This window comes from Camellia sinensis, chromosome 9 (assembly GCF_055761805.1).
Source record: "Camellia sinensis isolate YWXY chromosome 9, ASM5576180v1, whole genome shotgun sequence".
NCBI classification, from domain to species: Eukaryota; Viridiplantae; Streptophyta; class Magnoliopsida; order Ericales; family Theaceae; genus Camellia; species Camellia sinensis.
Genome location: NC_138969.1, coordinates 16238349 through 16251300, shown reverse-complemented (window position 1 = coordinate 16251300; position 12952 = coordinate 16238349).

Below are 12952 nucleotides of genomic sequence, written 5' to 3'. Positions count from 1 at the left end.
GAAGTTAGACTAAAGTATGTTTAACACTTGTTGAAATTTAAGTTTACAAGTTGAAGTTTAAACCGAGATCATGTTTAACGCTTGTTGAAATTTAAATTTACAAGTTGAAGTTAAACCGAGATCATGTTTAACGCTTGTTGAAATTTGAATTTACAAGTTGAAGTTAAACTGAGGTTATGTTTAACACTTGTTGAAATTTATGAAAAATTTACAAGTTGAAGTTGAATTAAACACTTGTTGAAATTTGTGAAAAAATTTACAAGTTAAGGCCAAGGTTGTATTAAAATAAGTACTTATGTACTTGCCGATGTAAACCGTTGGTGGATATAATCGAGGTATTTCACCCCGAGAAGATTACACAGTTAAGGTGTACATTAAAGATATGCAGAAATATTCTAAGTATGAGAGACATACAAAGCATTCAAGAGAAGAAGTTGTATTTACATTCAAAAGAAGGCACATCGGCCACATCGAGAGCTTACATTGTTTCAAAGAAAGGAAAAAGTACAAAGAAACAGAAAAAAGGAGAAAAGCATCAAACTAAGACTCTTCGGCGGCATCGGCTGGTTTGGTCTAGAGATCGGAAGACTACGAAGAAGACATGTCGGCCGCCTTTTCAGCCGCGAGCTCAGCATCTATTTCTTGGAGGGTTTGGTCAAGGCTCTTATCGGCAATAGGCACGTCTGATGTTGCCTTCTCAGGAGTAACATCTTTGGGAACCTCCTCACCCTCCTCATTTTGAGTCAAGTCCAGGACTTGCTCATTTAGAGTAGGGGACTTGGCCCCAGCAGCTTCCTTTGACTTCCTCACCAAAGCTTCCTCCTTAGACTCAGAATCGTCGTCGGATTGGGTTGGAGTTGGGGGGAATGGCAGGCCGAGGACATTGGTGTTCCTGAGGGGGGAGTCCTCGGGGACTTCAAGCTTTTTCAGGGCAGCCATCCAACCAACGGTGAAACCCTTGTTGCATGCTTGCTTCACCTGTTTCTTATAGTCCGCCATGACATCAGCTACCCCCTCATTGTATGCCTTCTCATCGGCGGCCTTGAGCTCGGCATCTTTTGTGGCCAAGGCATCCTACAGCTTTTTCTAGGCCTCGGTCATTTTTTCTTCAGCCTCTTTCTTCTGGGCCTCAAGAACCTTATTGATGGCCTCAACGGCATCTGCCTTTTCCTCGGCCTCGTCTTTAGTTTTAACGGCCGACGCAGCCTGGTCGGATAAAGTTTTCATCTTGGTCTTAGTCTTTTTAAGGATCTTCTGCAAACCAGAGACCTCCCTCGTCTTGTCGTCCAACTCCTTCCGGTTCTCAAAAGCCTACATTGAGAAGGAATGAGCATACTGGATCGCCTGAAAGAAAATGAACAAAACAAAAGTTAGTAAAATTCTCTGAGTATGAAGGGATAGAGAAAGAAAGATACCACGTGTGAAAGACTTACTTGAACAGAATGCTAGAGCATCAGGGTGAAGTTCTCATACTGGCTCATTTCAGCATTGCGATCAAGATCTCCATAAAGAAGCAAAACTGTGCTAAGGGCAACATCGACGTTAACGTCATTGGCACTATCACCAGCTCTGACCGGCCTATCCTCTAGTGTGATTTGAGGGGCCCAGGGGGAGTCAGACTTCATGGAGCTCGAAGTTGTTGCAGATTCAAACCGCGGCCTTTTTGACTGGGTGGATTGAGATGGTTGGGCCTCGGCGGGCTTTTCTCGGCAGCAGAATAGGACTTATCACTCTCAGCCAATTTTGAAATTGGCAAGGTGTCCTTAGTATCAATCTGAGTCACCGTTGCCTTTGGCTGAGCCTTCTTTATTCTTTTTGGCTTTGACTTTGGTGAAGGCTGGGACTGCGCTGGTTGGGCGTCTACGGTGAATGGAATGTCGGCCAAGAGGTCTTCAGCGACTGCTTTCTGGCGGCCCATCTCAACAGCAAAAACAGTTCGTCATCGTCGTCGGCGTTGAGATTGTAGGATCAGTTGTGGAGCTAAGGTGGATGGTTGCTCTGCTGGATCTAAGGTTGATCCTTGATCTGGCCGAGATGAGGAGGCTGTTGGAGGAGTTGTGGCAGAAGGGGGAGAATGGCTTTTCTTCCTTTTTGGGACGTCGGGGAGTACCGACTTGCAGGTTGGGATGAAGTTGAGTACCAAAGGGGCTCTGCGCTTGTGGACTGGCATATCCAATAGCTTTTTCAAACCCTTGCTAGGGAAAAAGGACTTGTGGAAGCCTTTATCTGGTTGGGGAAGAGCTGCAAGAAAAACAGACATTAGAACAAACGAAGTATTGAAGACTTTAAAAACAAGTAAGTATAAACCCTGGGCTCTTACCATTACCCTCTACAAAAACTGTTCGAGGAAGAGGGTAGAGGAAGATGTCCTCATCTGGAGTGAACTCCTAGTTCCCCGAGATAATGAAGTAATCATCCCCGGCTCCCTTGTTGGAGTTTGGGAGGTCGGCGACGATCTTATACTCTGTGGACCTCGGCTTGAGGTAGTAAATATAGCCTTTCTATAATTTAAGGCCACACATGGTGTAGCAGTATTGGATGTCGGCTAAGGTAACCCTAGCATTCTCTTGTTTAGCTAAGGCTATTATACCATTGATGACTCGGTAGGAATTGATGACGAGTTGCATTGGGTTCAACTTATAGTAATGGAGTATCTCATGGAAAAGGATGTTGAGTGGGAGTCTAAGTCCGCACTCGATAAAAGCTACAACAGGGAAGGGCATAGAATCAGTTGTGGGCATGATAGAGTCATCCTCCCTAGCCAACCTCAGATGAACGTCGGTCGGGATGCCAAACTCCCGCCTAAAGTGTTCTAACTTGGTCGGGGTGTCTACCCTATGCTTCCACATACCCATAATGTCGGCTTAAGTTGGAGGAGTTGGATTTAAGAAAGAAGGTGTTTTGTAAGGGTTATAGGGACCTCGACAAAAACCTAAATGTGAGCTGGGGTAAGAATTTGTGGGGATCGTTTCAGTTCTTTTTAGAATTTGTGGGTTCTATAAACAAATCCCAAACCTAGATCTATGGAAACAAACATTGGAGGCAAGAATCTGGAAAAAAACACGGCAAACAGAAACAAGAGCAATGATTCAGAATCAAGAATAGGGGTGAATCATCAAGAACACTGTCATAGAGTGTGTACCAGGGTGCAAGGCCAAGAACAGCGGTAGAATGAACAAATATGTGGGTATTATGTGTATATTAAAGAACGGTTTGGACAAAAAGTAAAATCATGAGAAAAATATGCTCGGACTACATGGTTGGATTTAAAAAAGACAAATGTGAACAATATTGCAATTACAGTATACAGATATAACAGTTTGAGGAGGAATAAAAATCGAAACAAAGGAACAATGACTTACAAGGGAAAATTAGAGTCACCGAGATCTGACGGTGGCAGCAACCGGAAAAGTGCAGCAAAAATCCTCGCTGGAGGGGAGTGAACAGAAGTAATTGCAGAAAACTTCGCGGGAGCGATAATGGCAGACTTGGGAGAAAAAGTTGGAGAGAGGAAAAGCTTCAGAAATGGTGGTGTAAAGTGAAGAGACGGAAAGAGGAAAGAAAGTTTTGTCTAAACCCAAAAACGGCAGCAAAAAGGCAATTAATGTGCCTAAAACGACGTATGTATCAGACGGCGCACGCGAGAGCGATTCGACTTAGTGGTGCGTGTCGGGTACAACCCAAAGAGAGAGAGACGCGTGGCAAAAAAGGTTGGGTAGTCATGCGTGACAGTTCATACGCGTGATAAAGCTCTTGGAATTCTTGATTTCATGGAGCAGTACCTCGGCTTGGAGGATGATCTCGGCTGAGAAACTTGAACAACCCTGGTTAATGGTTCTGAGGCATTAATGGAAGCAGACTATGGGTCTTGGTCATACTGAGCCAACGATTTCTTACTTCGACAATGAATTAAGAAGCAAGCTTAGTCGACGTTCTAGAAGGAAGTACTGATATAGGTTCCATCACCTCAGGATGCCGAGGTAATAGAACCTAGGGGGCAGTTGTGGGGATATATTTTTAAAGTACCAACACGTGGCCAAGGTGACACCAACGTGTCAGCCGGGGTACCACGTGTCCTGGTCGTGACACCGAGGTGATTTCGGTTAGACCGAGGTTATCTCCGAAGATATCGGAGTCCGGGATAAGCGGATAGGGAATAAGAGTCCTAGAATGAGGAATGACCTTAGCCTAGATAAGGATAAAGCTCTTAGGGAGTTTATCTTTATCTATTGGAGAGTCCAAGATAAGCACTGAGCAGAAGTCCATTGAAGCTAGGCTTCCATTGGGACTAGGATTGAGTTGGCTATAAAAGAGAGGCACCCCCAATGGGTCTAAGGTACGCAATTTGTGCTCTGAATAGTGAATTAAGCACCTTTTTATCTTTGAGAGATAACTGACTTAATCATCGGAGTGCCCCCGGGTGGACGAGCCACCACCGGAATCTCTTCTTTTTGTCGCAGGTCATTCAGGCGCCATCTATTCTGCCAGTGCTCTCCAGTTGAATACTGAGTCGGCAGTGTGGTCAAAAATTCACTCACACAATAATGATTCACTACAAAAATTAAGGTTTTAAAGATTAAAATTTAGAAAAAAAATTATTTTTTAGGGAAAAAATATTTTGCTGCGAAAAGTGTCATTATTATATTTTTAACAATGAAAATTGAATATTAATGGTGAATTATTATCTTTTTGGCACCAAATTTTTTGTCTCAACTAATAAACCATTTTGATCGCAAATTATTTTGTCCCTAAAAGTGTCTTTGTTAGTGACATTTTTAAAATTTTGTCACTAAAAGTCTTATTTTTGACTTTTCAGGACGACCTTTTAGCAATTATCCTCACGACGATAGAAATTGATTCCAAATGTCTTTTGCAACAAAATTTTCATATTTAGAGACCAAAAACTGTTATATGTTGTAGCGATTGGTTATTTGTTGGGCTATGTAGTTTACCTTTATTTTATTTTATTCTTCAGATTTTGAAATGTAGAGCTGTGCGGATTTTTACTCGTGAGAGCACCGAGACTAGAACTATGATTTTAAGTTACTTAAATTACTATTTTTGTTAATGGATTATATTAGTAGACTTGGTAGATAATTTCATACGATAAGGATGGTTTATTATTTATGAATTCTGGTATTATGATAATTAACAATTTAATCATATATATATATATATATATTATTATTAAAAATAGTGTTTTTTCTATACTTGGGTGGCACATTATAAGGGCTTAATTTTTTTATAAAAGAGCCACATTAGTATGTATTTTCTTCATTACATAGAGTTCTACATAAACCCAAACCTAATTTAAATTATACTAACTTTATCTATTTTATACGGCTTCTATTTGACAAATATTTCTTTTTCATATATTTTCATCTTAAATTGAGATAATCCATAAACCTAATATCAATTTTGCGTTTCACGTTTTTTTCTTAATTCTTTCAAGGGTATTAGGATTTTTTAAAATATTAAATTGCATTTTTTTTTTCTTCTTATTTTCTCGTGCATTGTTCTATACTCAATACCAATTTTATATTTTTCTATATTATGGATTTGTCATTTAAATTTTATAATAATTCTATATATAAAATTAGATTTCATTTTCTATATTATTTTATATAATCACAACTCACAAGTGGAAAAACCTACATAATAATGATACTCTCGAAAAACTTCTAAAGTTTGGATTTACTGCTTGAGTTACTTTTTCAATTGTTGAACAGTAAATTCTTTTATGTTTTGATATCATATTACAGATGATTAATCACTTCACACACTAAAATATATATATCGTTTGGATGTTTTTGTTATTTTTTTCTTTTTGAGTTTAGTTGTTATTATGACATTCTTTCTTAGTTAGTTGTTATTGAATTTCTTTTTATATAGTTGATATTGTAATTTAATTCAGAGTGTTTATTTTACAATCTCATAATTTAATATATATATATATATATCATATTAAATTATTATATGATGATCCAACTACAACATATTTATATTTAATTTTTTTAATAAATTTTACATAATTTATAATTCTACATATTTTTATTTTCCAAATGAATATAAAAGAAAATTAAATATTTATAATTACCTTTAATTTTATGTTACTAAGTCTTCTTCTAATTTAACTATTATTTTTTGTATCAAAATGAGTATTTATTTTTACTATTTTATAATTTAATATATATCATACAAAATTATTATATGAATTACACTTTTATAATACGATAGAACTAAAATTATCAAAATATACAACTAATTTAACTAAAATTAATATATCTTGATATTTTGAGGTTGAAATAGAACTAAAATTATCAAAATATCAAAATATACAGCCATGGCTATTGAGGGTTGGCCGGGCTTCAGTAGCTAGAAACATTGTTCTGGGCGGGAGGCTGCCAACTATCAATTTTTGAAGATATTTATCACCTTTTGTGCTCAAATTCTATAAATACGACCATATGCCTCTATTTTGGAGGTTGAACAATTGAAGGAAAGCCTATACACAGAGAAAGCTCCTTGTAGACACCCTATTTTTGACCGACCTTAAGACTCAGACGTCACCGATTGAGCGCTTGGTGATGTTGCATAATGTGCTTATTCAGAAGTTTCGGAGTTGCGGCCGTGAGCCCTACCTCCGGACTCCCGAACCCTTTTCTGTGCTTTGTCTCGGTTTGCGAACCAGACTCGGTTTTCTCTGTTTCTTTTCCTGAGGGGAGGGAGAGGTCCCGTAGACCATCTCTCAATGTTCGTAGGCTACATTTGGTGGCCGTAGGCCATTTTTCCCATTTCGGAGTCCGGTTCCCGGTTTTCGGGACCGCTGGCCGTGTGCCTCGGTTCGGGACCGCCTAACCGTCTCCGTTTGCTCCGGTTTTTGGCATACATCCTATTTGCTCCCTTTTGAGGGACACTGGGGTCTGAGAAACCCACTTCGTGGCCGAATGCCACTTTCGGTGCTTAACAGCCCATTTTCGGGACCCCGAACTGCGTGTTTTGGTCCCCGAGCATTCGTTTTGCAACGGTTTTCGTTCATTTTTGGCAGGTACCTCTGTTTTATCACTGGAGAGGTCACTGAAGGGTGGGAGGTCAGCAATTGTTGCAGCAACCAGTTATCTCTCCTCCGGAGCCTCCCGGCGCCCGTTTTTCCAACTTCCGGGCTAATGTTGAACACCCTAGGGTTAGTGTTGCCAACTTTCAACCACATATCTGTGATCTACACACCTAGGAGGCCCCTAAAAGTTCATGGCCGGCCAGTAATTCTACTTGACCCTTTTGACCTCCTCTTTCCGGGCTAATGTTGATCCCCTTGGACCCACTTTCTTGGAATTTTAACCACATGGTTGTGTTGTACACACATAGGAGTACCTCCCCAGTATCTGGCCGGCCAGAAAATCTCATTGAACCTTTTGACCCCTAGCCGGCCGGCAAGGTGGTGTGGCCGGTCGGCCACCTCCATCAAAAGTGATAGGCCGGCCGTGTTCCTCGCACTGTGCACTTTACAGCTGTGGGGCAATATCCCCCAGATATTTTCTGTATCCGGGGGATATTTTGTGGGGGAGTTTTACTCTCCTTTTCCCCCACCTTTACACCCCTTCTTTGGCCTATTTAGCAAGCAAACCTTGTTCTTTGTTGGGGTTAGAAAAACTCTCCTTCAAGCTTCCATAGCCAACTCCATCTTCTTCCTTCTCAATTCTTCAAAAAACCCTAAGTCCCTAACCCTAATTCCTTCTACACCACCAAGCTCTACCACCACCATCTCATTTCCAGCAACAAGGAAGGTTTCTACAAGGCCAAAGAAGCAGCAAATTCATCCAAGAAGCAACAAAAGTTTGAGTCTTCAAGGGTAAGTAATACTTTTATCCTTTTGCCCCTTTTTCTTGATCTATTTCTAAGTCCTCCATGCTTTTTGTTTCAAGCTCCGGCCCTAACTGAAAAGGGGCCTCTTTTGAGCTCATCTTCACTTTTCATCAAGGGCTCAACCCTGTTTGAGGCCTCCATAACACACTTGCTTCAATACTCATCGAAAATACCGTTTTCTTGCATGCTATTTTTGGCCCATGAGCAATCTGTTTTCGAGCATGTTATAATCTGTGAATAGGCTTATTTTGAGCCCCTCTTCAACATTGAAGAAGGGCTCAACACCATTTGGGACTTCCATGTTATACCTACCCTTTATCTCTCTTTTATTCCCCATTCTTGCATGCAATGGAAGCCTACCATGCTTATCTTTTTGGCCATTTTACAGTTCTGAAAAAGTTCTTGTTTTGGTCCATACTTCATGTTTCATTTAGGTCCTTTCATGTTTTGGGGCTTCCATAGGTCACTTCATGTTTTATCTCACTTTTGGTTCGTTTTCTTGCATGTTTAGTTAGTCTACCATGCTTTTGTTTTTGGCCATTTTACAGGCCTAGAGATAGTCTTATTTTGGCCTATAATTCATGTTTTATCAAGGGTCTTTGGCTGTTTGGTGATTATTTTGCATACCTCATGTTATAGCCACTTTTGAGCCTTATTTTGCATCACATTTTTACCATGTTTGTATACTGTTTTGGCCATTTTACAGTTCTGAAAATATTCATATTTTTGGTCCCTCTTCAATGTTGTAGAAGGAAATTTTTCGGTTTGGGTTTTGTTTATATCACTTGCTTCATTACCCCTCGAAAATACCGTATTCTTGCATGCCATTTTTTCCATATCTATACTTACTGTTTGGCCATGTTATAAACTGGAAAAGTGCTTATTTAGGGACTGTCTAGCTTCTGTCTTTGCATTGCATGTCCATATTGTGCATGTTTGGCATAGCTATAGGCCATTTCGGGTGCCTAGATTCGCATTTCGGGACATTTCCTTGCATTTCATGTCATTTTGCTTCATTTCGGGACTGTTTTCCCCCATATTTTGTTGCTGAAATTCCATTAGCATGCTTGCATATCATTTTTGCCATGTTTCATCTCATTTTATCATCGCCTCGGTTTGCGTGCCCGCGTGCACGCATTTCGAGGCACTTCTCTTTTATCCGCTGGCATCCGACGTGAGTGTGGCTGAGGCTCACTCATGTTGGTATAAGCCCATTTGTCATTTCCTTATAATTTCATCATATTTTATCATCGCCTCGGTTTGCGTGCCCGTGTGCACGCATTTCGAGGCACCTTCATTTTTGTCCGCTGGCATCCTATGTGAGTGTGGCTGAGGCTCACTCAAGTTGGTATAAGCCCATTCATCATTTTCATGTCATTTCATCACATTCTGTCACTGCCTCGGTTTGCGTGCCCGTGTGCACATATTTCGAGGCACTTCTTTTTTTATCCGTTGGCATCCTATGTGAGCGTGGCTGAGGCTCACTCATGTTGGTATAAGCCCATTCATCATTTCCATATCATTTCATCATATTTTGTCATTGCCTCGGTTTGCGTGCCCGCGTGCACGTATTTCGAGACACATATCATCGCCTCAGTTTGCGTGCCCGCGTGCACGTATTTCGAGACACATATCATCGTCTCGGTTTGCGTGCCCGCGTGCACGTATTTCGAGACACATATCATCACCTCGGTTTGCGTACCCGCGTGCACGTATTTCGAGACACATATCATCGCCTCAGTTTGCGTGCCCGCGTGCACGTATTTCGAGACACATATCATCGCCTCGGTTTGCGTGCCCGCGTGCACGTATTTCGATACACATATCATCGCCTCGGTTTGCGTGCCCGCGTGCACGTATTTCGAGACACATATCATCGCCTCAGTTTGCGTGCCCACGTGCACGTATTTCGAGACACATGTCATCGCCTCGGTTTGCGTGCCCGTGTGCACGCATTTCGAAGCACCTCATTTTCATCAACCGACTTCTTATGTGAGTGTGGCTGAGGTTCTCTCATGTTAGTGTAAGTCCATGTTACATTTTCTATGCCATTTTAGCCATATTAGATTGCATTCTGTCATTTTCTCGGTTTGCGTGCCCGTGTACACGCACTTCGAGGCATCTCATTTTCATAGCGTAGTACATACTAGGTTGTATCTTAGATTGCATTCTGTCATTTTCTCGGTTTGCGTGCCCGTGTACACGCACTTCGAGGCATCTCATTTTCATAGCATAGTGCATACTAGGTTGTATCTTAGATTGCATTCTGTCATTTTCTCGGTTTGCGTGCCCGTGTACACGCACTTCGAGGCATCTCATTTTCATAGCGTTGTGTATGTTAGGATTGTATATTAGTTGCATTTCATGCATATCATGCATATTGCATCGTGTTCGGAATAGGAGTTAGCCCGGGCACGGGAAACGAGGTACATTTCGTACTCCGAGTGACGGAATGTGTCTCAATTCCCCAGTCACCGACACTCCGGATTATCCATAATGGAGTTAGGTTTTAGCTGTAGTTTCATGTGCATTCATCCTATATTGAGTTGTGCATTTCGACTCCTCGGCCATCATGCCTCGGTATGCGTGATTGGTGGCACGAGGATCGAGACATGCATATATCTGTGCAAATATATTGCTATGCCCCTTTTCTGCTCTCTGTTGCAGCAAAACGAAGAATCAGCAACCTTTTGGGACTTAGCACGCATTTCAAGAACAGGTGTAAACAGAGGCTAATTGGGGCATTCCGGTGGATTTCCGCGCAAGACAATCCGGACATGCATCATCCATCAGAAGCGAGGCAGTCCCTGGCTTGCATACCAGTCTTATTTATTTTCTTAGTTAACTTGTTAATTAATTAGGATTTTGTATATTATTCGAACTGTAATATTCTTTTATTCGGGACTGTAATATTTGGACTATATATTTATTCGGACCCTCCGAGTGAGGGCACAACTGTAATAAGTGTGGGTGAGTGTGATGTATGTCTTCCAACCCCACGTCTTTCTCCCTTTTATTTATCCGCTTTTGATGGTTAGATTAGGGCATATTTAAATTAGCATACAGTATGACAGCATGATTGCATCATTCATTTGTATAGCATGCACCGGGCTCGGCGCATCATACTAACTGCATAGTACTTTCGATTTCAAAGTTGAATACATGATAGTTGTAGCATTTCATACACCATTTTAGAATAGCCGAGCCTGCTATAATTGCATTCTGCATGTGTTGCATTAGGCATTTCTGTATACTTAGGATTCATGCATGATTTCTAATAAGTGTCTATTTTGGCTTGGAGTACTCGGTAAGTTTTTATGCTTTAGCATCCTTGCATGCGTGTGAGTGAATGCCATGATAGCATGCTTACCATGAGGCTATGTGCTTACCTGATATAACTGCCTGAATGCCTGTGGGTGAAGGTTGGGTTATCTGAATTGGAATAAATCATCAAATGTTTCAAGCCTACCTGCGGGTAGCAAACCATTTTCAAAAACAAACAAGAAGTGTTTTGTTCCAATCCAGGTGATCTGGTCTATACTTGTTTGCTGTGCGCATCACATAGTAACCTAGGCTAATAAACCGGAATAAGAACTCACAATATTTTCAAAAATTGATATCATGGTTAGTAGAGGCCGGTCTATGACCAGGCGAGCGGGGGTGCTCACGAAGTGACCTTCCCCAATCGTACCCAAGTTCCCGAGCCGAGGCAACTTTGGTGATGACGGACATGTGGCCTTTTGGCACCGAGTCAGGGTTTCCTAAATTTCCCAAAATAAAATATTTAGGTGGCGACTCTGTATCTGGCAAAGCAGTCCATGTTTGGCACTTCTTTTCAAAAATTTGTTTCTCAAAACGATTTGCCGGATTTGGACTCTTTGGTTCAGATTAAGAACCGTGACATTCGAGAGTCCGAGCTGTAGTGACCCCAAACGAACGGAACGGGAGCTTAACCCTCCCGGGGCGTTCGGGGGGACGTCTACAGTTTCTGGCGACTCTGCTGGGGATTTAGAGAACTTGACTCGAACTCATGATATCTGTTTTTGACTACACTAGTGTGATTCTTTGCATTGCATTTGCATTGGTGCGCCTAGGACACCGTGTTTGCCATCTGCTATTCCTGAACGGTTTGCCGGAGGCTTGTCTTGTCAAGGCATGACCATAAGGCTGACCGGTTGTGGGCTCTGCCAGTATGGGAACACAAACCCCGGTTTTACCGGGGCACCCTCTTTGACCATTCGACCTAGTGCATATTCGGATCCGTAGTGACCATTCCAAATTAGGACAGGTTGCTTACCCGTTTATAGGTTGTTTGAAACCGCTGCGTGCGTAGTGAAACCCTAGCTCCTGACAAAATAGGACAGGGAAACCCTACCCCAACATAGGGGTGTTTTGGCTCTCACTTATCTGTTATGTGCTTTAGAGTGCGTCTCTACAGGAATGCATGTATCAGTATATGAGTTTGAGTATCAGGCCTGCGGGCATCAGGTCAGTATATGAGTTTGAGTATCGAGCCTGCGGGCATCAGTTCAGTATTGACAGCATCAGGCCTGCGGGCATCAGTTCAGTATTATGGTTATCAGGCCTGCGGGCATCAGACAGTATTTGAGAATTGGTTATCTGCGGATATCAGATTCTGTTTTAGGGGACAGTGATACAGGGATAATAATCAGTGTTTGGGGACAGTGTGTATTCAGCTTATTGACTGCGTGTTGATTATGCCCGACTGTGTGTCATGCTTTTTTTTTATTTTAAAGCTGTTGTGCTGTCCGTTTATCTGTTTATTTATTTCCTTTTCGCTTTATTTATCTTTTGCTAGGTCAGTTTTAGCACGATTGCTTCCAACCCAGCAGGCATTCCCCAAGCACCTTGGACACGAGGTCGTCGACTCCATCGATCTGAGGATCTAATCGACGGACAGCCAGTGTTCCACTCTCTACCCCCTGTTACCAGAAGGAAACAGAAAAAGCGCAGTGTATCGGAACAAAGAGCACCAGAACAGTGGTTCCCCCCATCAGTGGACAGTCAGATTGAGATCCCAATTACTGCTATAGAAATAGACTTGCCAATAGTTCAGACGAACCAAGGC